Below are 26,211 nucleotides of genomic sequence, written 5' to 3' on the forward strand. Positions count from 1 at the left end.
ACTACTCTTTTTTTTTGTAATTGAAGTATAGTGATTTACAGTATTGTGTTCATTTCAGGTGTCCAGCAAAGTGATTTGGTTATTTTTTTTTGCCAGATTCATTTTCCATTATAAGTTATTATAAAATACTGAATATAGTTCCCTGTGCCATACAGTAAATCCTGTTGCTTGTCCATTTGATGTATAATAGTTTGTATCTGTCAATTCCATACTCCTAATTTATTCCTCCCCTCACATCCTCCTTTTGTAACCACAAGTTTGTTTTCTGTCTGTATCTGTTTTGTATATAGATTCGTTTGTATTGTTTTTTTAGATTCCGTGTAAGTGATATCATACACTATTTGTCTTTCTCTGACTGACTAACTTCACTAAGTGTGATGATCTCTAGGTCCATCCATGTTGCTGCAAATGGCATTATTTCGTTCTTTTCTGTGGCTGAGTAATATTCCAGTGTGTATATGGACCACATCTTCTTTATCCATTCATCTGTCAATGGACATTTAGGTTGCTTCCATATATTGGCTATTGTACATAGGGTTGCTGTGAACATTGGGGTGCATGTGTCTTTTCAAATTAGAGTTTTCATCTTTTCTTTTTTTAGTTTTCTAAGGAACCTCCATGCTGTTTTCCACAGTCAGCCTCATTTTATTTTAATTGCCTCTTTAAAGGTCCTATCTCTAAACACAGTCACATTCTGAGGTACTGGAGATTAGGGCTTCAATAATATGACTTTGTGAGGGGATACAATTCAGTCCATAACAGGATCCGATCACTAATGTTTAAACATCCTGAGGAGAGGGCAGAATTTTGTGTTTAATATTAGCCCCAAGAGGTCACAGGAAAAGTCATAGGTCACAATGTGCTCATGAACTTCATCAAGTGTGTGATGTTAAGGATAAACATAGCTGAAATAATCCAAGTAATTGCAAAATGACCCATCGTGGGGCTCACATGGTAACCCTAATGGATCTGGTTTGGGGTCTCTAACCGATGAACTAACTAGAACATCAGCGTCTACTTCCCTTTGAAAAGCAGTTTCCCCTCATCTCTCTCTTTTGAACACCCCCAAATGCAGTGCACTCCCGGAGCCCACAGAGCTCCCTCCTTGCCTGGGGTCTGTCTACCTGGGAGACAGCTCTTGGATGGCAACCTGGATCTACCCGACACACCCTGGGTGGCTGTAGGGATGGCACAGTCGTCCCCAGGTTGAAAGATTAGGCCAGAGGGTCTGTTGAATCTGGGAATGTCCCCAAGCCAGGCTACATGGAGCCTCATTTAGAAGAAATTCATAGAGAATTAAGAAATCCCAAAGAGGTCGTCTCTTCCCCAAGGGAGAACTGTGGATGAAAGACAAGAGAAATGCCTAATTAGAAAATAAAGAAGGCAGCTCCCGTCTGACAGTGGCCAACATGACCAGAGGCTGAGGGCTGGGTTACCCTCGGCTGGAGAATGATTGTGTGGTCATTTGACATCTATGGATCTCCAGCACCTTCCTGTTCTCAGACTGCTCTTCTGTCCCCTCAGAGGGAAAACTAACACCAGTTTGATAACCTAAGTAATCCTCAGCCCAGCCCCTACTCAGCCCTCTTAAGGGTTTCTTGCCTTCTTCCAGACCTCAGATTTCTGCACTCACGTGTTATATCATGGTGCAGTAGAGTTATACGATGCTGGAGCCACAAGTGCGTATGTGCAGTAGTTGTGAGTCCGGCCGCATGTGGTTTGGGCAGATGTATCTCAGGCAGGGAAGGCGAATCTGTATCCAGGATAAGTGTCTATTTTAGTGAGAACAAACTATTGCAGGGGACTGATCCACGCGGGCTATATCATCTCATCTTGGCTCTCTCGGAACATTCCTACCGTGGTCACCTGTCACCCAGTGACTTTGGTCCTGGGCCCTGGGGATGCTGTCTCCATCTTTGTCTCCAGCCTAAGGCTGGTAGAGCTCCATGCTTACTGCTAAGCTTTGGGGTGCCTCTCCGGCGACCTGGACTTCTCAGTCTGACCATCACTTACAGAACCATTCCCTGTATCAGATTCCCACTCTTTTAAACACTTAGTTTCTTTTTGCCTGGTTGGACCCAGACTGATAACAGCCCACTTGAAGTTTGAGTTCATAAAGTTAAAGAGACACCAATCAGCAGAGCATGTGATTGTTCCCAGTAGCCGTCAGCTTTCTTCAGGTGTAGACAGAGAATAGGCAGAGTTGGATCTAAGTAGCACTGGAGTCTTGCCAAGAAAAACCGATGGAAGGAAGAGCTGAAGATGATTTTAAGAATGACCCAAAGACTCTCGGCTGGGTTAAGAGATAAGTGAGGTTATGAAAGGGTGAATAGCAATGCAGAGATGGGAAAGCCAATGGGTTAAAAATCCACGTGTACTTGATCATTTTTTGAGCAGAGGTGCTACAGGGAGTGAGCCGAAAGGGTATGCAAGGGTAATCAGGGATTAGGATGCTTGAAATCAAACTTTTGGAAGAGATGCAGCAATAGATAAGACCATGAGAGTGAGTGGCAGAGACAGGCTGGAGGACAAGAGCAATGGAAATGAGGAGATGAAGGATTACTGCTGAGTGGATTCTACGTGGATATTGAAGACCCCCCCTGAGACCGCTAAAGGATCTGGGTCTCTCCTCTCTTGCTTAAACCTTGGAGAGCGGGGCTCCAGCTTGTTCTCTCCTCTTCTCTCTCTGCTGTCCTGTCTCTCACCATGGCCCTCGATGGTGGCCACGGTCACTCTCGTTCCCCAAGCCCCACTGGCACAAAGTTGTTCTGTGTAACAGACATTTACCAACTATTTGCAGATAAAAGAGGAGACACAGCAGAGCATAAGGCCAGAAATAACTTAAAACTAAACATCACCTATGAAGTCTTAGAGTCCTTAATAGGAATTTCTCAAGGACCAGTTTTCCCCTTGGGTCCTGACTCTGCCAGTTTTGTTCAGGTCATCTCTCTCTACAGAGACCCTTCTCTACCTTGCTTCCTCTTTGGGACATCTGGTCCCCCAACCTCCCTTTATTGCAAGCTTCCGGGATAATGCTCTTAAATTCACATACAGGGAACACACATTCAGTGGTGCAGTCCTTTCACAACCCTTGCCACCACGGGGGTCCCACCTTTTATTTCCGAAAGGCCTGTCAAGGTATTTTCCTAAACAAAAGAGCCATCAACCTCTAAGAGGAATTCTGCCCCTTCCCCAAAATACAAAGTTGCAACAGGCATAGCATTATTCTAATAAAGCAAAATTTTCACTTTCCTGTTATTACCCAAGTTAAAATGACATCATGCAAACCACAGTGTTTAAAATCTGAAAAGCACTTTTCTAATTCAAGTATGAGAAGAGAAATTGTACGTACAATTGCATAACCCAGTCTAATAAGGAGATGATCCAAGAACCAAAGATACATTTGTCTGCAAGGCCCCAGGGATGCAGACTTGGGGAAAGTGGGTTGTGACTAAATGCAGTGCTCAGCTGAATGCATGCTTAAATTAATGAATGAAATGTGCATAGTTGTGTATGACATCATGACTTATAATAACAAATATACGTTTGGTCTTCTGCCATAGAGCTCCTAAAACCCTTGGAATTTCCTAAGTGATAAGAGAATGGGAGCATCTTTTGTTATAATATTTAGTCTTTGGCCTTGGTTCCTGAAATAGCTCCAGAGCCACTGGAGCTACTGGTGACCTGTTGGAGGTTGGTGACCCTCTGGGTTGGTGAACATATGGTGGTGCAGGGAGAATGGCCCCTTCCTATACACTTTGCCCTATGCATCTTTTCCATCTGGCTGCTCCTGACATACCTTTTTATAATAAACTGGTAACCTGGTAAGTAAACTGTTTTCCTGAGTTCTGTGAGCTGCTCTAGCAAATTAATGGAACTGGAGGAGGAGATCGTGAGAACCTCCGACCTACAGCTGGTAGGTCAAAAGCACAGGTGACTATCTGGACTTGCGATTGGCATCTGGGGATGGGGACAGTCTTGTGGGACTGAGCCCTTACCTGTGGAATCTGATGCCAGCTCTAGGTAGGGAGTGTCAGAACTGAACTGAATTGTAGGACACCCAGCTGGTGTTGCAGAATTGGTCAGCGTGGGCATAAGCCCACATCTTGTGTCAGAAGTGTGAAAGTAGAGAAGCACAGGAACAGGTTTCCCTTTACAGTGTAACGCAAGGAGGTGCTTGGTAGGCACTTTTTAGCCATCTCAATAAAAAACATTTCAGAACTGTGGTGGAACCCAAGTGGGGAATAAGAAGGGGATGAAGAGTAATAAGAAAATGGATAAAACAAGGGTGACTCACTTTTTCTAGAAGCTAAATGTGAAAAGGAGAACAACAGTGTAGTAGCCACTTAGTTCCAGCACTCCTCAGGATCGATACTCTGCCCTGCAGTCTAGTTATTTTACACTCATGGTATCTTGAGGAGACTCTAACAAAGGGCACCTCCCAAGCATCCAGTTCTTTACATCTCCCCCCAGTATGCCTAGGGCAGTGCCAACTATGCCCTTTCCTGAGCGAATATTTTGATAAGAGTCTTGGGGAGAGAAGTAAAAAGGACAGGCCTGCTAAAGTGAAAGCAAGAGGAAAGAGATGTGCTATGGACTGAACTGTACGTCTCCCAAATCCATATGTGGAAGCACTAACCCCCCAGTGTGACTAAATTTGGAGATAGGCCCTCTAAGTAGGCAACTAGGTTAAGTAAGGTCATAAGGGTGGGGTCCTAATCCAATAGGACTTGTGTCCTCATAAGAAGAGACAGGAGGAGTTGACAGGCACAGAGGTAAGGCCGTGTGAGGACACAAGAGCAGGTGGCTGTCTGCAAGCCAGAAAGAAAGGCCTCACCAGAAACCAACCCTGCCAGCATCTTGATCTTCAACTTCAAGCCTCCAGGTTCATGAGGAAATTCATCTCAGTTGTTTAAGTCACCCAGCCTGTGGTACGGTTGTTATGGCAGCCCAAGCAGACTAACACAGGGGAAAAAAATTAATAATAATAAATATAAATAATAATAAGGGGGGGAGGCTTGTCTAGGATGCTGAACCTAGATTTCTCTTCATAATTTTGCAAAGGTCTGGCTCTAGTGGTGTAAAGGGAGAGGGAAAGGGAGAGGGGAGGGATGTGACAGTGGCGGATTTGTCGCACAACAAGACACTGGCTCTCACCTGGCCAGCCCACGCACCTCCCCAGCCCCCCTTTGCTGTTCCCCATTCCCTGGATCTCTGGGGCTGGCTGTCAGACTACGGCAAATACTCTGCCTCTAGCAAAAGCAATTGTCTGAGTTGGGAGCCCTCTGCCTTCACTTTGGGTCACTTTATAGACCTCTCAAAGGTTTGCTTAGTTTTTAAACATCCCAGTTTAGATAACTAAAGTTCCGTGGTGGGAGGTGTGGGTTTTGTTCTTTAGTTTTGTTTTGTTTTGTTTTTTCCTTCTGATTTATGCCAGGATCAAAAGCAGCTTCCCTGGGACTTCCCTGGTGGTGCAGTGGTTTAGAATCCGCCTGCCAATGCAGGGGACACAGGTTCGAACCCTGGTCCGGGAAGATCCCACATGCTGCGGAGTAACTAAGCCCGTGCGCCACAACTACTGAGCCTGCACTCTAGAGCCCATGAGCCACAACTACTGAGCCTGTGCCACACACCTAGAGCCTGTGTTCCGCAACAAGAGAAGCCACAGCAATGAGAAGCCCGCGCACTGCAACAAGAGCACCACCCACTCGCTGCAACTAGAGAAAGCCTGCACGCAGCAACGAAGACCCAACACAGCCAAAAACAAAAATAAATAAATAAATAAATGTATAGAGTCTTTCCTGTGGTTATCGACCCATTGAGAGCCACTCTGCAGCCAAAGGCCTCGCTGCGCTCCAGGGAATGCCCGGGATTACGGAGGATTCCGCAAGAGGCTTGAAGAGCCGCATGCGGGCGTGGGGACGTTGCATCTCTCTTTGCAAGCACATAATGGACCCAAAGTGGTGGATCGCTCAGAAATTTGTTCCCCCCTCCTTTCATTTCTAACCTTAGCGGGAGAACTGCATTAATTACTTAAACAGTTGAGCGACTCAGAGGCTTCTTTTCAGCTGCAACGCTCACGTGGCTGCCTCTTTTATGGCCGGCAGGTCCCTGATGCCAAGGGTGGGCGGCGGAGGGAGGCCTTGCTAGGAGCACTTGTTTAAACAAGGCCAATTTCCAGACTCCTTTGCATGCAAATACTTACAAGAGCATCCCGGCTTGTTCCTTAAAATTAGATGGAATAAAGACACTTTGGAGGGATATGGCTTGGTTCGTTTCCAACCTTTTCCTCTTATGGCTAAAACTAGTTTCTCCAGATCATCCTTTGGTTTTGCTGTGTTGAGAGTTTATATCACAAGGAAAATTACTTTGTTCTTCAGGACCAACAGTTTAAAATGGCAACCATTTAATGTATTTTGGGGCGGGGGGGCGGTTTGTTTGTTTGGTTGGGTGGGTGGCGTTTTTTTGGCAGCGAGGAGGCTTCTGGGCGTGGAGTCTTAACTGGACTGCCCGGGTATTCCTGGGAACCATTTAATGTTGTTCTTGTTTTAAATTTATTTAGAATAGTGTCTTCTAAATGGGTCTCTTAAAACCGTTTGCCTTGCAAATGTTATGTTTATGTGCACAATTCCAGGCTCCCTGGGCTTCTTTCTTCATCATCAGGGTATCTTGCTTGCAGAGACCTGCAGGAGGTAAATGTGGCCTTAGCGTTTCTGTGTCTGGTCAGGCGCCTGCCATGCACACGGTAAGCACTCACTAAATAATTTCCTTGGTGAATTATTTATGGTGTGGTCGCATTAATCTTTTATCTGAGACTAATTCACACTCTAAAATGTTGGTTTGGCCATTTTTGTAAGTCATTTTCACAGATAGGTGTTTCCTCTGGATTCACTGGGTTATTAGCAGTTCAACCAAAAAGTGTTACCACGTGCTAGGTGATGTTCTTCTCTGGTTAACTTAGTTTTTTTTATGAATTTAATATCCATGAATGTTACCAAGATTGCCAGTCTACATATAGTTCTTCTGGAAACAATTCTCAAACTCTAAAGAATGGTGAAAAAAGCACAGCTTTGTTGTTGTTGTTGGGTTTTATTTTGGTCTCTGGAGCTCAAAAAGATTTTTATGGTTGAAATGAAAGATGATAAGCAGCCCTATTTACAGTAGCCAAGATATGGAGGGAACCTAATTGTTCATCAACAGATGAATGGATAAAGAAAATGTTGTACATATACACAATGGAATACTACTCAGCCATAAAGAAGGATGAAATAATGCCATTTGCAACAACATGGATGGACCCAGAGATTATCATACTAAGTGAAGCAAGTCAGAAAGAGAAAAACAAATATCATATATCACTTTTATGTGGAATCTAAAAAGTAAAACAAACTAGTGAATATAACAAATAAGAAACAGACTCACAGATATAGAGACCAAACTAATGGTTACCACTGGGGAGAGGGAGGGGAGAGGCAACATAGGGATAAGGGATTAAGAGGTACAAACTACTATGTATAAAATAAACAAGGATACTTTGTACAGCACAGGGGAAACAGCCAATATTTTATAACTATAAATAGAAAATAACCTTTAAATTTTTGAATCACTGTGTTTTATGCCTAAAACTTACATAATGTTGTAATCAACTCTACCTCAATAAAAAATAATTCTTAAAAAAAACCCAGAAAAATAAAGGGATGGTAAGAGGCAACCACAGAGTGGACAAAAGGAGTCCTGGGGGCTCCCCTTCATTCTTTTTTTTTTTTTTTTTTTTTTTTGCAGTACGCGGGCCTCTTACTGTTGTGGCCTCTCCTGCTGCGGAGCACAGGCTCCGGACGCGCAGGCTCAGCGGCCATGGCTCACGGGCCCAGCCGCTCCACGGCATGTGGGAACCTCCTGGACCGGGGCACGAACCCGTGTCCCCTCCATCGGCAGGCGGACTCTCAACCACTGCACCACCAGGGAAGCCCTCCCCTTCATTCTTTTACTCATACATTGACACAGGCATTTATTGGGATTCAGCCCTGCCTTAAGAAGTCCACAGTCTAGGGATACAAATGAGCTAGTGATTACAGGGTGAAGTGATAATGATGGATATTTTCATAGCTTATTTATTTATTTATTTATTTTGGCCATGCCGTGAGGCTTATAGGATCTTAGTTCCCGAACCAGGGATTGAACCCAGGCCCTTGGCAGTGAAAACCCAGTGTCCTAACCACTGGACCGCCAGGGAATTCTCACCTTTTTAATTTATTAAATGTCACCATCTGGTTGGCCCAGGAGCATCTTACAAATGAGATGGGCTGTGGCAGACATTGGTTGGTACTCAACTGAGCCTATTTTTTTCCCTTTTCCATTATGGCTTTTTACAGGATATTGAATATAGTTCCCTGTGCTATACAGTAGGACCTTATTGTTTACCCATTCTATATATAATAGTTTGCATCTGCTAATCCCAAACTCCCACTCCATCTTCTCCCACACCCCTCTCCCTTGGCAACCACAAGTCTGTTCTCTATGTCTGTGAGTCTGTTTCTGTTTTGTAAATAAGTTCATTTGTGTCATATTTTAGATTCCACATATAAGTGATATCATATGGTATTTGTCTTTCTCTCTCTGAGAGAAATGATAATATGGTAATCTCTAGGTCCATCCATATTGCTGCAAATGGCATTATTTCATTCTTTTTTATGGCTGAGTAATTATTGCATTGTATATAGGTACCACATCTTCTTAGCCAGTCATCTGTTGATGGACAATTAGGTTGCTTCCATGTCTTGGCTCTTGTGAACAGTGCTGCTATGAACATTGGGGTGCATGTGTCTTTCAGCTGAGCCAACCTTAAGCACCAGAGCCCTTGGTCCTGGTGGCCTCACCCCTTGGTCAGAGCAGGAGGCAGGTCAGCTGAGCCATGGTGCTGTAGGATGTGTGGTGACCAGGACTGGGTATACACGAGCTACACAGCCTCCCACAGTGCCTTAGCCACACTCTCATGCCTGGCCTTGGCTAGGCTTCCAGGAACAGCTGTCTCCTTACCATTCTGAGAAAAAGCAAAAAAGGGTGGAGTGAGGCAGATTATCTAAAAGGTCACTAGCAAAAGGCCTCTTCGTCCTTTGGAACAGTTCAGGCTTGATCAGTGCTGCGTGCTCGGTCACCAGTTATGTGGAAGAAGCACAGCCACGGCAGACAATGGAGGTGGGAAGAAAGCCAGCCCTTCTGGCAGGACTTCTAATGCGCAAGGACAAGAGTGGCCATACCCTGCCGCAGGAACCCCACAGTTACAGGCACTGAAGCCTTCCAGTAAATCCATCTTGGAAGGCAATTCCTCTTGGCCAAGTCCCTGAAAGGCAGGCCTATGGGAAGTTACAATTGTTGGTGCAGCAGTAAAGACCTGGCTTAAGCTGACTAGGACAGCCGTGGGCTTGTTTTCTTAACCACAGACACTTCGTTCCAAGCGAATGTTATCAGCTCTTCAGAAAACCTTTTGAGAGAATCACGTGAATCAAGCCCAAGCTGCCCTCCCTCTCTGTGTGCCCTTGTCTGGTTTCCCGTGAAAGAAATGAAACCAGCAGCAGCATCGAGAGAAAAGACTCCACACGAGCTCTTTTCTCCATCCCATGCCACTCCATCCTTCTCCCCGCTCCATCACCCTGAAGAAGTCTCCTTCTGGAATAAACTGCCTTTCATCCCTGTCACCTTCAATTTGGCTCTAGGAATGTCCTTCTCTAGGACCTGTGGACCATCTCTTTGAAAGGCAATCATCAGAGGAGACAACTTCTCTATCTCTCAGCCTCTGAGGGAGGGTAGAAGCCTAACATTAGAGAACACCTTGCTCCCAGTTGTAAAGCTAACTTCTGCCATAAAGACAGGAGAGGGACTTCCCTGGTGGCGCAGTGGTTAAGAATCCTCCTGCCAGTGCAGTGGACACGGGTTCCAACCCTGGTCCAGGAAGATCCCACAGGCCACGGAACAACTAAGCCCGTGTGCCACAACTACTGAGCCTGCGCTCTAGAGCCCACAAGCCACAACTACTGAGCCTGCGTGCTGCAGCTACTGAAGCTCACGTGCCTAGACCCTGTGCTGTGCAACAAGAGAAGCCACCGCAATGAGAAGCCCGTGCACCACAATGAAGAGTAGTCCCTGGTCGCCACAACTAGAGAAAGCCTGTGCGCAGTAATGAAGACCCAATGCAGCCAGAAATAATAAATAAATAAAATAAATTTATATATATATAAAAAGACAGGAGAGGTTTATGAGCAAACACAGATGGCCTTTGACAGCACCCTAACACCACCCAGTAGTTTTCCACTAGCTCACCCCAGCATTTAAAAACCCTTCCACCCTCTGGTCCAGGGGAGTTAAGCTCGGACTGAGTTCTGGCCTCTCTCCCTTATTGCAATAGCCTTGAATGAAGTTTTCCTTGCCTGTTTAACTTTGCTGGGTGCAATCTTTGCTTTGACATGCCCCTGCTCACGCCTCCAAACGCTTCTCATTCCATTGCAGCAGTGGCTCTCAAACTAATATGTTTCTGAATCACCTGGAGGGCCTGTTAGAAGTACAGTTGCTGGGACTTCCCCGGTGGTCCAGTGGTTAAGAATCCGCCTTCCAATGCAGGGGATGCGGGTTCAATCCCTGGTAGGGGAACTAACATCCCACGTGCCACAGGGCAACTAAGCCACGTGAGCCACAACTACTGAGCCCACACACCACAACTAGAGGGCCTGCACGCTGCAACTACAGAGCCCATGCACTCTGGAGCCTGTGTGCCATGACCAGAGAGCCTGTGCACTGCAACGACTGAGCCCACACACCACAACGAGAGAGAAGCCCGCGCACTGCAACAAAGAGCCCGTGCACCACAACGAAAGATCCCTAGGGCCGCCGCAACTAAGGTCCAATGCAGCCATAAATAAATAAATATTAAAAAAAAAAAACACACACAGTTGCTAAAGCAGTAGGCCTGGGTCGGGGCTTGACATGTTCCAACAAGTTTCCAGATAAGACATGGCTGGTACAGAGACCATACTTTTTAGCTTGTTTATTGCACAGACCATCTGAACCCTCTAAGGGCCCTGGAGTTCATGGCGGCCCCAGTATACTGTCCTGTAATAAGGTCATTTCCAGAGTTGATGCAGATGCTTTCTTTCCCACAATCTTCTCCCTCTCCCTCTTTTTAATACTTGTTCCCCCTGTACTCTCTGGCTTTTTCCCCTCCCTTTCCTTCCCCCTCCTTCGACTCCCAGGTCACAGTAATTCTCTTCCAATTAGCCTTCCCCTTCCGGAAAAAAAAAAAAAAAAGTAGCCTGCGCTCCTCAGGGTAGCAGTTAATCTTTCCACGTTTGAGGCTATGGATGTTTTGGGTTGTTTTTTAACCAACAAATCCTTCTTGGAGCCCCCTTGGCACTTTGCTTCCCTGGGGATGGGGGAGGGGGCTTCCCTCATACTCCCTGGTTACCTAGCAACTTGTCTCCTTTCTGACAAGTCACCGCCCCTGCGGAGAAGCCAGCTGATGTGCACACAACAAAGGGAAAGTGACACCACTGCTCCACTTCCCCTCTTCGAAGGCCTCCCTGTTCATTAGCGCTGTGATAAGTGGCTTGCTATGAGCGGGCCCCACTGATGCCCTCTTTGATTAAGCCAGCCGCACTGCTCCTCCCAGGGATCTTGGAGTGATGGCAGCTTGTCAAGTTCCCGAGGTGCTGAGTAGGTACTGGGAATTTCAGATTTAATCCCTAATTATATCCAGCCCATCACCTTTGTAATAGGAGCCATAATAGCTTTTTCATTGTTGTCTTCAAGTCAGTGGGGCCGTGTGGAAAACTATATCCATATTCATGCCTGTGTTTCCTACCTATTGCTACTACATCCTCTCTCCTTACACTTCAGAATGAAAGGGGCTTTGCTTTTCTCCTGCAAAAGCCTTTATGAAAGAAGCTGTTTGTTCTATACCCTTCAAGCCCCCGCCCCCATCATCTTTGTTTCTTCTTTACACATTGATGAATTAACCGCTTTGGGCCCAGGGTTGGTAACTGATTTTAATTTATCACAGAAGACAGAGATGCCCCCAGGTAGCACTTGTAGAGTGGAAAGGTGGTTGATCCTGGACCAACTGAGGAAGGAGGGTTTCTCAATCTCATTTTCTGTAATCCTGAAAAAGACAGTAGAATAGGGAAAAAAAGGACAACGATAGAAAGAGAAAAAACAAATTCCACTCTAAAAAAAAAAAAAAAGAGACATTCATAGCAGTAATACTTGTAACAGAGAAAAGTGGTAAATTACCCAGATGTCCAATAGATGAATGCCCATACAGTCAGTATAGTAACACAACAGAAGATTATTAGATTGATTTTATAAATGATAAGCTATTTATATGGGTCATACCAGTCTTAGAGATAAATATATATTGCATATTTAAATATGCATAATGCACGCCACATATAAAATATATGTGATGTGTTCATATACACAGTAGTTCAGGGGAAAAGAATCCAAGAGAGTTTGAACAACTGGTTAGATACATGCAAAAACACATGTAACTTTTCAGAAAAATTAGGAGAATATGTGAAAAGATATGAAGGCACAGTCCTATTCCGTAGCCAACAGCCACATGTAGCTAGTGGAGTGGAGTACTGGAAATGTAGTACTAGTGGCTAGTGTAGTACAAATGGGTAGTCTGAGCTGACATGTGTCATAAGTGTAAAACTGGATTCAAAGACTTAATATGAAAAAATATATAAAATAGCTCATCAAAAATTTTATGTTGATTACCTGTTGAAATGGTTGTATTTTTAAAACACTGGGTTAAATAACATATTATTAAAATGAATTCCAGGCTTCCCTGGTGGCGCACCGCTTAAGAATCCGCCTGCTAATGCAGGGGACACCAGTTCGAGCCCTGGTCGGGGAAGATCCCACATGCCACGGAGCTACTAAGCCCGTGCACCACAAATACTGAGCCTGCGCTCTAGAGCCCGCGAGCCACAACTACTGAAGCCCGCGCACCTAGAGCCCGTGCTCCACAACAAGAGAAGCCACCTCAATGAGAAGCCCGTGCACCGCAACGAAGAGTAGCCCCCGCTCACCGCAACTAGAGAAAGCCCGCACGCAGCAACAAAGACCCAACACAGCCAAAAGTAAATTAAATAAATAAATTTAAAAATAATAATAAAAAATAAAATAAAATGAATTCCACTTGTTTCTTTCTACTCAATGTGGCTATCAGAAAATTTTAAATTACGTATGTGGCTCACATTTGTGGCTTGCATTATATTTCTACTGGACAGTGCTAAGTTTAGAGTTTAATGTTTATTAGGTCCTCTTTCTATAAAATCGCTAAATTTCTTGATCTGTTTATATTTATAAGGTGTATGAAGTCTGGAACAGAAGGAATTTGAAAGCAATATTTCCACAAAGACCAGTTCTACAGCTGGCTTTCTTCATTCTATACTAGACTTTAGGCAGATAATGGAAATTGTGACTTCCCTGGGAGGACAGAAGGAGGCCTGGAGAGGAAAGGAGGAAGGCCACCTACTTCAGAGGTGATAGGGTCATTGAGACAACTAACTGTTGGAAATACAAGTAGGTGGTCTCCTTCTAAGCTGTCATTTGTCATTTTGGAGAAGGCTTCCTTCCCCAACCAGCTCTTTCCTGCGGGCCTGTCAGCTTGACCTCTTGGAGTTGAGAAATGTCTTTCTATCCACTGTCCTCAGAGGAAGAACATATCCGTTAAGCTACGAGTCAACTACATAACTTGGTGTGCAATTCATAATTTTTGTCATTTATGTGTTTGATTTCATTGTTAGAATTCTTTACTTCTGGACAGTTTGACCACAGGATTTAATGGGGGAAGGGGGTTTGGGGGTGGTGAGCAGAGCACCACTGGTGCTGAAGATGTGACCGAGGCATGGGAGTGCCCCAGGGAATGGGGACACGGCAGAGAAATGAGACACTTACCTACCTAACCAGATTTTAGCTACAGCAACTCATGGGTGTGTGGCCAGGATGTTCTAGTAGCCAGAATTGTCCGAGCATGTGCTCTAACTAACCATTTGGGAGAGGAGATGATAGACAAAACTAAGCGTATTCTGCATTTCAGAGACTGTCCCAGAGGGGACAGCACCCCTCCCTGATTTACAGGGACTGATTTAACAATAGGAGTAACGTTATCCAAGGGGTTGATTGAATCAGCCCAAGCACCACCCCCCCAGGGGGGACAGCACCTATGTATGCAACTGTGTATGGAATATGGGTACACAAAGCAACTTTGTGTACACAATATATATACACAACTGTGTACATAATGTGTCCGCAAAGGAATCTGTGTACACAATGCATACACACAACTGTATACATACTATGTGTCCACAAAAAAATTTGAGTACACAATGCTTATACACAACAGTGTACATACTGTTTCCACAAAGGAACTTTGGGTACACAGTACATATACACAACGGTGGACATACTATGTTTCCCCAAAAGAACTTTGTGTACACAATGCATATACACAACTGAGTACCCCAGGGGGATGCCAGGGCCACCCCTTGGGGATACCCTGCCCCCACCCCCCATGGGGAACAGCACCCCTCCTGGGCTGGGCCCCCATTGACTCACTCTGCCTTCTTAAATATGGTGACCCTAATTAAAGTAATCATCCTCTTTAATGGGTGTCAGGAGACTTAAGAAGGCAGATTGATTTAATGGGACTCAGGAAACCTAAGGTGTTTGGTTGGTTTAATGAAAGTCAGGAGATTTAAGAAGAACAATTGATTTAAAGGGGTTAACAATATTTAAGTGAGCTGATTTAATCGGTGGGAGTCACGTGATGCAGTGGGCCTGACTGAATCACTGGTAGCTCCACTATTTAAGGGCACTGACTGAATCAAAGCAATCACGTGATTTAAGGGGGCTTATTGTTTGAAGGGCTGTTGGGGGATTAAGAAGGGTGATTGATTTAATGGGGTTCAAGAGAATTAAGAAGGCACAATGACTTAATGAGTGTCTGGAGAGTTAAGAAGGCAGACTGATTTGGGGGGGTCAGGAAACCTAAGGGGTTTGATTGGTATAATGGGTGTCAGGAGATTTAAGGAGGATGATTAATTTAATGGGGGTTGGGATGTTTAAGGGGCTGATTTAATCAATTGGAGTCACGTGATTTGGGGGCTGTTTATACATGGGAGTCATGTGATAAAAGGGTGCTGAATAATCCTTGTATTCAGACCTGATCCTACTGGTGGCTGCCTTGGGGGCCACATTCATTAACATGGATGGAAAAATGCCCCCCAAAGTAATCCATGGTCACAGAATCTCATTAAACTTGGAAGAACTACTTTTTTCTCCAAGAGAAAAAAAATCGAAGTATAACATTTCTTCTTAAGAAAAAGAAGTTGTTATTCAACTGCTACATCCCACCTGTTCAATATATCTTCACTGAACTTCACAGGTACCATTCAGCCATTAAATAAATACTAAGCCCCCACTATGTAGAATATTGTGTAGTTGAGACCCTAGACTTTAAAGACTGCCTGGATTCAAATCCTGTCTCTACTACTTCCTATCGGGATGACCCTGGACAAATTATTTAATCTCTCTGAGCCTCTTTCTTCATCTGTAAAGTGGAATAAAAGAATAGTGTTGTTGTGACAATTAAATGAGTTAATACAATTAAATGAGCTTTAAAATACATGAAAAATACTTAATACATGAAAAACATGGGCACAGAGTGGATGATGTATAAGTATTTGCTGCTATATGCTGGCCAGTGTGCGACAGGGATAACAAAGATAAGCACAACACAATATTGGCCCTCAAGCATACTCCATCTGATGGCCTGTGAAACACATTGTTTCATTTAACCTTCATAATGAGCCCATGAGTTGGTATTGTTAATCTGAGACTCAGGCAGACTAAATTACCTGCCTGAGTGCACACAAACAGTAAATGACAGGTGTGATTTAGAACTGGTTATTCTGCCCCTAAATCCAGGGCTCTTTGCTCAATAGTATGCTGTCTTTCTAGTCTATCAGAGGCAAAGTCTTAGCTCTGCCCATGAAGCAGAAGGCTCTACCCCCAATAGCATTATAGAGATACTTTCTTTGCAGCAGTATTAGGGTGTCTGGGGAACCAAGTAACAGAAAGTCCTGACTGAATTTGGCTTACAAATTTAAAAAAATTAATTACCTCACATTTTTAAAAGCCTCAATGTAGGTTGCTTCAGGGTTTGATGGTTTCATGATATCATGAAGGACCCAGGTTCACTCCATCTCTCTGCTCTCACTGTCAAGGAGAATGGGATGACCATGACTGGCTCAGCAAAATGATGGTCTATCCCCCCAGATAGGAAATAGGGTGACCTTCACAGAGCATATTAGGGTGGACACAACCACAGAATCAGCTTCTGCTGTTGGTTGCCTAGGCCGCCAACAGTGTCTGCAACAGGTGACACCAAGTGTCATCAAGTAGCATTCCTCTTGCCACTAATGGCGTCCGCATCTCAATTTAGAAGGAAAATCCAAAATCAAAGTAGACTATAGATAAGTTAGATGGGGGTGTCTGCCACACGGTAGTGATGAGAATTTTAGTTTTGCCGAAACCCTTTTTATTTTGAGAGCTTGGTTGTGGTCATGAGAACATCTAAGTTGTTCTAACCAGTTCAAATTTATAAAAAACATTATTTGTGGACTTCCCTGGTGGTGCAGTGGTTAGGAATCTGCCTGCCAATACAGGGGACACGGGTTCAAGCCCTGGTCCAGGAAGATCCCACTGGCCACGGAGCAACTAAGCCCATGCGCCACACATACTGAGTCCACGTGCTGCAACTACTGAAGCCTGCACGCCTTGAGCCCGTGCTCTGCAACAAGAGAAGACACCGCAATGAGAAGCCCCCGCAATGAGAAGCCCGCACACCACAAGGAAGAGTAGCCCCTGCTCGCCGCAACTAGAGAAAGCCGGCACACAGCAACAAAGACCTAGCCAAAAATTTTTAAAAAATAAAATAAATACCCCATTATTTGTGACTTTTAGGAAGGTGCTTTTTTTTTTAAAACCACAAAAAAGAGGGTAGAACAGCAAGGCCTACTGTATAGCACAGGGAACTATATTCAATATCTTGTAATAACCTATAATGGAAAAGAATCTGAAAAAAATAGAGAGATATATGTATGTATAACTGAATCACTTTGCTGTTAACCTGAAACTAACAGGCCATTGTAAATCAACCATACTTCAATTTTTTAAAAATTAAAAATTTTAAAAAGAGGATAGAAGATAGTACAATATTCAGAGCGATGTGTAGCAACCAAAGGGAAATGTAATCTTTCCTAGGAGACAAGATTTTATAGCATTCCTGGATCTTTTTTGTATCTGATTGTTGAGGTCTTGACAGCTTTTCAATTGAGGAATACGGTCATGTCTGTTAAACTAATTGTAGCTCTTCACTCCACTATATAATTTTACATTTCAGCTTCAAATAGAATGGCTTCAATAAACATAAAGCAGACTGACACATCCCAGATTTCTGCAGTTTACTTTACACCAAGAAATTACATTTAGAGATTTCCAGACACATGCTATAAACGAAAATTCAACAGGAAGTTTCTTTCACTTCCTCTAAATCTGACCTACATTTCAAAAATATATGAGTGGGCTATAACCAGGAGCTTCTCTTGCTGCCATTATTCATGCTGTGTTTTCTGAAGTTTTTTTTTTCTTCTCAGTGACTCTAGTGGCCGTTGAGGGAACTGTAGACCTCGGGAGTCTTTATGCAGCCCTATGTGAAATGGCCAATGTTATCAATAGGGATGGCCAGATGATATAGCTCTGAGCTACCTACATCCATCAGATTAACCAGAAAAGTCAGACCTCTGTACTCTTTTTGTGGAATAGTTGAAACCTATGGCTTTTGCAACTATCTAACCTTAGATATTTTTAATGTGAGCAGCCATTTGACGGCTACATCTTCCCCAACTCTATGCCACCCGCCTATCTACTCTAAAGGAACTGGTGTGGTGACGAATTAGACCCAGTTTGTGTACATTGCTAGCTTTTTAGAGAATGGTGCCATATAAATTCAAGACCTTGTTAAAAATGAGCTAAAGCCCATAATGTGCCAACTTACATATATTTTATTGTACTCTAGGCTGCAATATAGACACAGAATATTCCCACACCTCCTCTACCTGCCATCGTAAGAGTTCTGGAATTCAGTGCAGGAGTCTGGTGTGGTCCCTAGATGGATGCGTGTGTCTTTGTGCCTGGAAACATATGTGCTTCATAGAAGCCTTTCTTTCCATTCTAGAGTGACATCCATAAGATAGCTGGATAAGATGCTTACAGCAGAGCAACTGCCGCCCTCTGCATCCAGGTAAAATGCCAGGAGACATGGGGGAAAGCGGGCAGACCAGTTAAGTAATAATGTGTTAATTCAGTTTAAAGATCTGAAGCTACGAGCAACTGGGTGCAGAGTGAGGAAGTTTTAGGCACTTCAATCTTTAGCAGGGATTTAAAAGTCAAATGCATCGAGGGATCTGACAGATAACATAAATTGTCAAGTGGCTTTAGCCAATAGGAAGTGATAAAAACTGGGGTAAATTTTTTTTTTCTTGCTGTTCCATCACCTTTTATTACAATCCTACCCTCGTGTTCCAGAATGAATGGCTACTTAATACACAAGCTGAAGCACTCCTAAAATTGATCTTAACCTTCCCATTCCTTTCTCAGTATATTAAATCAAAAGGAAAAAAATCTTCCAAAAAAGTCACCAGGTTTAGCAAATCCCGGGAAGAGCACCTTTACTAAACAACAGGAAACAAAACATGCCAGGAATCTGACCAAACGCACAAAACAACAGGTGAGATTCCCGATAGGAAGGAATGACTCCCAATGGAACATAAATAGATCCCCTCAAAGTACATATATTTCACTTGAGTGTTACATATATATGTAATATATTAAAAGGAATTTGGTTTCTACCACAAGAAGTTGGGGCATTCAAATTTTAAAAATTAAAAAAAATTTTTTTAAACAGAAACACACAAAAAACACTGCGTATCCAAATAAAACATGCCCCCTAGTTACTACCTATGATCTTATGTATCAATAGAAGAACATCCAGGGAGATGATTGGTTTCTAAGGTGTCGGATGTTTCTGCTTAAAAGCCAGATAGCCAGACTCGACTTCAAATAGGTACAAAGTATTGCATGTGATGAAACTAATACTTGGTCTTGGGTTAAATAAGATATTGTCTGGGTATTTTCTCCCACAGGGCTCATCACATAACAACAACAGCAACAAAAATAACAATAACAATCACTGATACTCATATAGTCCTTACCATGTGCCAGCCACTTTTCTAAGCACTTTACATATATTAATTCATTTTTAATACACAAAACAACTTTTTAAAGTAGATACTACTATTATTCCATCTTACACATAAGGAAACAAAGGCCCAGAGTCAGGCTGTTAGGAAGTGGTAGAAGTTGGATTAAAACCAGGATAGAAGTTCACTCAATACTTCTCTACTAAACTCAATATGATTTGAGCTTCAGAAGGATTTCAGTGGCTTGCTCCTGACCTGGAGATCGTAGTTATACCAATCCAATCACTTCATTGATTCAAAGTTTGAACTTCAAACTTTTCTTTAAAACACTTTTCAGGGACTTCCCTGGAGATTCAGTGGTTAAGACTGCACACTCCCAATGCAGGGGGCACAGGTTCAATCCCTGGTGGAGGAACAAAGATCCTGCATGCTACACAGCGTGGCCAAAAAGTAAAAAATAAAAAAAATAAAAAATAAACACTTTTCATAGTAAGAAATGCATTTTACTTCTTCATCCAGTACACACATATGTGATGCAACACTCACCCTCACAGCACACAATGCACTCTGGTCTGTTCGATTCTTTTCTGTTCTGCACCATTTTTTAGAAGTGCTCAACACAAACAATTAGATTGATTTCTGCAATTTGGAAATTACTAATAAAAGGATCTTTTCTCAGCCCAAATCCATATATGGTCAAATACTGATTGACATGGATGTACAGAAAAAAAAATCTTTATGAAAATTCTTGCCACTGCCTTGATTTTCACCTCCCAAAGACAGGCATCAGCTTACCAGCCAAAGAGTGAATGTGTTTCTCTTTGCAAGCACAAATGCCTCTTTCACAATTGTTATAGTCAAAAAACAATTAGTGCACACACATACAGCACAAAAGTTAAATGATTTGTCCCTGCAGCCTAATCTTACATTACTATCCTCTATTCGAATACTGCTCAGTATATATCTAAGGCTCCTGAATAAACAGAATCCACTCTTTCTTTTCTTCCCTAGGTTTCTTTCCTCCCTCCCTCCCTCCCTCCCTTCCTCCCTCCCTTCCTTCCTCCCTCCCTCCCTCCCAAGACAAGGCACACACTCCGGCCTCATGGAATTTACAATCCCGTGAAGGACTGAAACAAACTGGATACTCAGCCCAGACATGTGTATGTGGATGCAGTTTAATTCCTTTTTCTTTTGTGATAAGTGATCTACCAAAATATATCTCAAATGCAGTTCAATAAATATTTTATGTTAAGACACCAGGCATCTAAAGTGAAAACAAACAACCCTCAGTACTTCTCATGTATTGTGCTGTTTTCACTGGAAAATGTTTGCCTGACAACCAAAGCCAGAGAGGAAACAGGTGTTTGGTTTTATTTTTCAGTAGCTTCTCTCCTGGTTCTCTATGTCAGTTGCCTGTGATGTGTATCTTGCCCCCAAGTTTTACAGACGTCCTTGCGATTGAGTCAACATACGTACATAAATCAGATATACTGGTATGGGGGGGGGAATTCTATTTTCATCTAATGTCCAAATAATTGAGGCTGAGCTATACATTATTAGTAACACTTTCCAGTAACTTGATAATCTAAGTTTGAGTCCTCTGCTGGATGAAAATTCAAAGGAGCCTACAGATGGTACAGTAAATACAATATCACCCTCTAGATAAGTGGTGGCAGATATTCTGGTTTAAATTTCACTGAGAAATGTTCACAAGTATAGAAAGAAAGGGTTGGATAGGAATCCAAAGAACTCCCTCTTTTCCTTGAATCTGTGCTCAACGTCACCCTCTCAGTGAAGCCTATACACCCACTCCTGGCCCCCATTACCTTTGCTCTATTTCATTTTTTTTCATTGTACTTAATACCTTCCAACATACTTTATGATTGATTGATTGATTTAATATGTTTAGTATGTTAATTGTTGGTTTTTTATGTCTTGGCCCCCACTGGAAGGTAATCTCTAATAGGACAGAAATCTTATCTGTTTTGCTTATTGATATATACTAAGCCCAATAAATGAACAAACACCTACTGATCGACTGATTGGATAAATTAAAGGAAGAATGCATCTATTGATTATTTATTATAATACATAATGCAAAGTGTGGGCTTTGGAATCAAATTGCCTGTGTTCAACCCCCAGCAACTCTATTGTTTTTTTGGCTGTACCTTGCAGCTTGCAGGATCTTAGTTCCCCTACGAGGGATCGAACCTGGGCACCTGGCAGTAAGAGCACTGAGTCCTAACCACTGGACTGCCAGGGAATTCTCTCCCAGCAACTCTATTTATTAACTGTTAGCCTAGGGCAAGTTACTTATTACTCCTGGCTTCCTCAACAATAATATTGGTAAGATAATAGTAATGACTATATCCCAAAGATGGTGCCGGAGTTAATCAGGGTAATTTTCCCTATCCAGAATGTGCTAAATCCTCAACAAATGTTAGTTATTATTCGTGCGCACCTGGCATCTACACACACTGTATCTCGTTCGAATACAGGATCCTGACACTGTACCCGTGGAGTTCCCCCAAGAATCATACAAAAACTCTTGGCCAATCTGAATATAACCCCCAATTGGAGGATCCTTGCTAAAACCAAAAGAGTCAAAGAACAGTCTTAGAAAAACAATGAATTTTGCTAGAAAATAGGAGGTATTGATTTTTCTTCCCTCCAAATAGCAACGAATGAATCGACTAATCATTTTCCCTGTATGCTACCACCCCATATCAGGGGTTCCAAATTCCTGTAGAGACTGACAGAAATAAGGTTGTGAATACAAGGATAAATTTTCTTAAAATAAAAATAAGTTGATCAAGAGGACTTGATTATATTCCAGGACTCCCCTGGTGGCGCAGTGGTTAAGAATCCACCTGCCAGTTCAGGGGACATGGGTTCAAGCCCTGGTCTGGGAAGATCCCACATGTCACGGAGCAACTAAGCCCGTGTGCCACAACTACTGAGCCTGTACTCCAGAGCCCACGAGCCACAACTACTGAGCCCGCATGCTGCAACTACTGAAGCCCATGTGCCTAGAGCCCACGCTCTGCAACAAGAGAAGCCACCGCAATGAGAAGCCCGCGCATGGCAAGGAAAAGTAGCCTCCGCTCGCCACAAATAGAGAAAGCCCACGTGCAACAACAAAGACCCAACGCAGCCAAATAAATAAATAAATAAATTTATATTAAAAAAAGAGCACATTCCAGAAATACTGTCCTTGAAAGTCTCTATTTAAACAATTGATGAGAAAGTCACCCAGCCATTTTCATTCCCAATGGGCCAACATGTAGAGTACCAAATCCAAGTACTGTTGCCAACTAAGAACATACTGAGTTCCAGGGGCAAATAAAATGTAAAGATTATAATCATTTATTAGCATGCTTAAGTGTCAGAAGTAAGAATTTATATTTTATTTTCTGTTGCCCATATTTAAAATTGCACATTAAACAGTCTAAATTCAGGGTTACCAGATAAATAACCTGCCCCAGTGCTTTAAAATTTGTGTATAAAATATGAACGTGAGCCATTATCCTGGTGTTTTACTCCAGTCTCTACATCTGCTTACGAAAAACTGGCTACTCTGAGCGTGTGGTAGACCGTCCTGTGCTCCCCCATGAGTGTGGATTATCGTGGCTTTGCAAACGGTCAGTCTAGGGAAAAGGATACACACACTTTGACTCAGGAATCACATTTCTAGAATTTATTCTGGACGTGTAATCTGAGATAGGCCCAATGAACTGCCCACAAGAATGTTCACTGGAACATTATGTATTGTAATTTGAATATGGAGACAAACTATGTCTCAAAATTAGAGATTACATAGAATAGTGGTATGTATCTGAGGCTATTCCAGAGGTCAGAAAACTGTTGCCCATGGACCAAATCCAGCCTGCCTGTTTTCGTAAATAAGGTTTTACTGGAGCACAGACACGCCCACTCATTTACATATTATCTATGGCTGCTTTTACTACAACAGCAGCAGCGAGTAGCTGTGGTAGAAACTGTTACATATTCATTTCCTGTTGCTTCTGTAACAAATGACCACAAACGAGTGGCTTAAACCATACAAATTTATTTTCTTCCAGTTCTGAAAGTCAGAAGTCCTAAAATCAAGGTGTCGGCAGGAGAGCGTTCCTTCTGGAGGCCTTAGAGGAGAATCTGTTTCCTTGCCTTTTCCAGCTGCTAGAGGTCATCTGTATTCCCTGGCTCATGGTCCCCTCCGCCATATTCAAAGCAAGCAGGGTAGCATTTTATCCTCTCTCCCTCTGACTCTGACCTTTCTGTATCCCTCTTATAATGGCCCTTATGATTTCACTGAGTCCACCCAGATAATCCAGGATAATCTCCCATCTCAAGATCCTTAGTTTAATCACAACTGCTAAATCTCTTTTGCCATAGAAAGTAACAAAATCACAGGTTCTGGTGACTAGGATGTGGACCTCTCAGTGTTCACTCTATCACACCATGTAACCCGCAAAGCCTTCAATATTTACTCTCTGGTCCTTTAGGAAAACGTTTGCTGACCCCTGCTTTAGACCATTGGACTGGAGGATCAGAACAGCAGATTGTGGCCTGAGGGAGCAACTTCTCTGCCACGCAACCGCAGGAGGGCTGCCCTCTAAGCCAGCTCTATGATGAGGGACCTACAGATTCAGTCCTCTTTAGAAACACAACTGCAATTAACCATGAGAAACCTGAAAAATACACAGAGCATTAGAAGAAAATCTAAACTTCCAAATCTATTTTTCCAAAATTCCAAGAAAGAAGGATCTTTTCTTGGCTATATGGTACTTTTTTTTTTTTGACTCTGACACCTATTTTTTCTCCCTGACTCCCATTCTTTCTTACCAATGGAACCTCAATTTTTAACCAGGCAGCAATGTACCCAGTTAAAAATATCCATCGCTCCAGCCTCCCTTGCAACTAGAGATTACCCTGTGACTCATTTTGATCAATGAGATAAAAGCAGAAATATGCTGAATGGAGCTTCTTGGGAATACTACTGTTTTCACAACTAAAAAAGAAAAAAAAAAGAAAGAAAAGAGAAAAAGCACAGACTCACTTAGTTCATCCTTATAGCCCTTCACTATTTTCTTCTATGTCCAGCATAGAACATAGATGTGGTCATGGAGGTGGAACAGCCATTCAATGAAGAAGACGAACACCAGGTCTGATGATGGTAGAGGAGGAAGCTGGAAGGGTCCTGGGTCCTTGGCAACATCCATGAGCAGCTACATAAGCCCCGGACTGACCGCCTCCAGACGGTTACATCAGAAAAATGAGCCACTCTTTGGCTTAGCCACTGTGGTCAGTATTCTTTTTTACATGCAAAGATAATCCTAGCAATTATAACATGATATGATGTATATCAAAGCTCCAGCAACATGATGCCTATCTGTGTGCTATTCCGTCACGTAGAGTGGATCTACTTCATATATGGGGTGGGGAAATGATGGATAGAACACAGGTCTTTTTCATGTAGTTAATTCTAACATCCTTTCATGATAAAAAAAAAAAAGAAAAAAAACCCCACAAAACCTCAAACTAGAAATAGAAGGGAACTTCCTCAATCTAATAAAAGGAATCTATGGAAAACCCACAGCTAACATTATACTTAGTGGTGAAAAGCTAAATGCTTTCCCTCTAAGATCAGGAACAAGGCAAGGATGTTTGTTCTTGCCACTTCTATTCAACATTGTACTGTGGGTTCTAGCCAGGGCAATTAGGCAAGAAAATGAGATAAAAGTTGGAAAAGAAGTAAAACTATCTCTCTTTGCAGATGACATAATCTTTTATATAGTAAATCTTAAATAATCCATTAAAAAAACTATTAGAGTTAATAAACAAATTCAGTAAGATGTCAGGATACAATATCAATATACAAAAATCAATTGTATTTCTATATACTAACAATGAACAATCCAAAAGTGAAATTAAGAAAACAATTCCATTTACAATAGCTTTAAAAAGAAGCAAATATTAAGGAATAAATTTAATAAAAGAAACGTAAGTACTGCAAGCTACAAAGCAGCACTGAAAGACATTTTAAAAGACCTAAATAAATGGAAAAACTTCCTGAGTTCATGGATTAGAAGATAACGTCATTAAGATGGAAACACTCCCCAAACTGATCTATGGACTCAATACAATTTTTATCAAAATCTCAGCTGCCTTCTTGTACAGAAATGAATGGACAAGCTGGTCCTAAAATTCATATGGAAATGCAAGGGACCCAGAATAACCAAAGCAATCCTGAAAAATAAGAACAAAGTTGGATGAGTCAGAGTTCTCAATTTTAAAACTTATTACAAAGAAACAATAATCAAGACTGTGGTACTGGCATAAGGAAAGACATATAGATCAAGGAAATGGAATTGAGAGTCCAGATTTAAAATTAAAGTCTAAATAGCAACCACAGGGTTGGAAAATTCTGATGAGGACCAACCACTGGGATGAGATGGTGCAACTAAGAGTCAAGTTCCAAAGTGAGATGAACATGTGACTCTCATAACTGGAGTCACCTGTCTGCTCCCAGGCTAAAGGAAGGCCAGGCTTCCAATTATAGTCCTCCCACCCAAGAAGAAAAGTTGATTACAGATAAGAAGATCAGAATAGTGTTAAGAAAATTTATTCTAGGCTGCCCCTAGATTCTAGGCTGTGCCTATTGATTTGCACGGAGTAAAAGAGTGAAAAAGCATATTCTTGAAGGGGTGAGGGTTTCCCACACACCTCATTTTGGAGTTTCACCATTAAATATACACCTGTGCTTCTTTACATTTTTTCTCAGTTCTGGCGCTTCTCTGCTTCACTTGTTCCCAAACCTTTTGCCACGCTCTTTATTCTATATGCCTGTCCCTGTCCCTCCACCAACATCTTTACTACTGCCAAACTCTCT

General features: G+C 42.6%; 1 long non-coding RNA gene across 1 annotated transcript; it reads right to left on the reverse strand.

Annotated features, from left to right (window-relative positions):
- Window positions 1–12,017: 12,017 nt before the first annotated feature.
- Window positions 12,018–24,603, reverse strand: LOC137223265 (uncharacterized). Its single transcript, XR_010942771.1, has 2 exons — window positions 24,379–24,603; window positions 12,018–12,148 (listed from the first exon to the last, which is right to left on the reverse strand). It is a non-coding gene; the product is annotated as an uncharacterized lncRNA (long non-coding RNA).
- Window positions 24,604–26,211: the final 1,608 nt, after the last annotated feature.

Source organism: Pseudorca crassidens, chromosome 4, assembly GCF_039906515.1.
Source record: "Pseudorca crassidens isolate mPseCra1 chromosome 4, mPseCra1.hap1, whole genome shotgun sequence".
NCBI lineage: Eukaryota > Metazoa > Chordata > Mammalia > Artiodactyla > Delphinidae > Pseudorca > Pseudorca crassidens.